Here is a 1,381-nt window from a genome sequence, read left to right on the forward strand (position 1 = left end):
ACACACACACACACACACACACACACACACACACACACACACACACTTGTAAATGACAATCACAGAGCCAGGACTAACACTCCTAGGCATTTTCTAGGTTATTGCAGTAGATTTCTGGCTAGAGTCCTTGTATTTGCCCTGGCCTTCTTTTAGTCTAACAATTGTACAGCCACAAAATGCTTCTCTTTCAAGAAGGTCAGAGAGGACACCCTTTGCACAAACCCTTCTAAGTCATCTTGAAAGTAAAATTATGCCTCTTCAGTGACCTACAAACCCCATATATGATTTGAACCAATTCAATCTTTTATCTCAACTCCTGCTCTTGTCTCACATTCTCACAACTCCATACTCTTTTCTTATAATCCTTGCTTACTTGTCTTCTCCTGAATCTTCTAAGCACTCAAATGCTATGGAGCCTTTTATGGCATGAGATCACTATTGTCCAACAGCTCTTTCCCTGGATATCTGCATAGTTAGTTCCATCACTGCCTCTGGAGATTTAGTCAGTATCTCCAGTTTAGGAGATATGTGTGTGTGTTTTACATTATATATACTATATATTACATATTTATCATATATTGGCTTGAGATTATACTTACACTTACTTTCAGCTTTTCCCTTTTATTGAAATAGATTATCTTTTTCATATAATATAAACAGAATATAGTTTCCCTTCCCTCTACTCTTTCCAATTTCTTCCCACCTTCCCTTCCCTCTGGATCCACTCTCTCTGTCTCTTATCAGAAAAGAATAGGCTTATCAGAGATAACAACCACACAAAGCTAAATAAAATATAATAAAATGATGCAAAAACTACCTTGTCAAAGTTGGACATGGGAACCCAACAGGAGGAAAAGTGTCCCAAGAGCGGGCACAAGAGTCAGAAACCAACTGGTTCTCACTACACTTACTCTTGAACAAAGAAGAATTAGAAGCTAGAATACAGTCAAAAATTTATTTTCAGAAGTTCACAATCTCTGATAGAAAATAAGCATCAGTGCTAGCTTCTACAGCACATATATGAAAATGCAATGATACAGAGAAGGTTAGCATAGCCCCTGCCCAAGGATGACATGAAAAGTTGTGAATAGTCCACATTTTTTCCTAGTGCAGGGAGTCTTATGGAAGAAGAGGCCAGGGGGTGCAGATAGAAGGACCCACAGGGGATAAGAGCACCACAAAGAGTTAATAAAAAGTAGCTAAAACCTTGAGTATATACCAAAATGGCTAAACATGCTAAGTTAATTCTTCTGATAAAAATAAATCTACATCTATAGTTTTGTGAATACGGTTATATAGATTGAAACAGAGACATAAACTAACTTACATAATGACATAGGTGAATCTCCAGAACAATAGATATGATAAACTAAAGAATCTA

The 1,381-nt window shown here is 37.0% G+C and overlaps 1 non-coding gene across 1 annotated transcript; it reads left to right on the top strand.

Annotated features, from left to right (window-relative positions):
• Positions 1–997: 997 nt before the first annotated feature.
• LOC129688766 (U6 spliceosomal RNA) lies at positions 998–1,103 on the top strand. The gene has a single exon (XR_008721988.1). It is a non-coding gene; the product is annotated as a U6 spliceosomal RNA (small nuclear RNA).
• Positions 1,104–1,381: the final 278 nt, after the last annotated feature.

This window comes from Psammomys obesus, unplaced genomic scaffold, assembly GCF_907164565.1.
Source record: "Psammomys obesus unplaced genomic scaffold, mPsaObe1.curated_primary_1811, whole genome shotgun sequence".
Taxonomy (NCBI): Eukaryota; Metazoa; Chordata; class Mammalia; order Rodentia; family Muridae; genus Psammomys; species Psammomys obesus.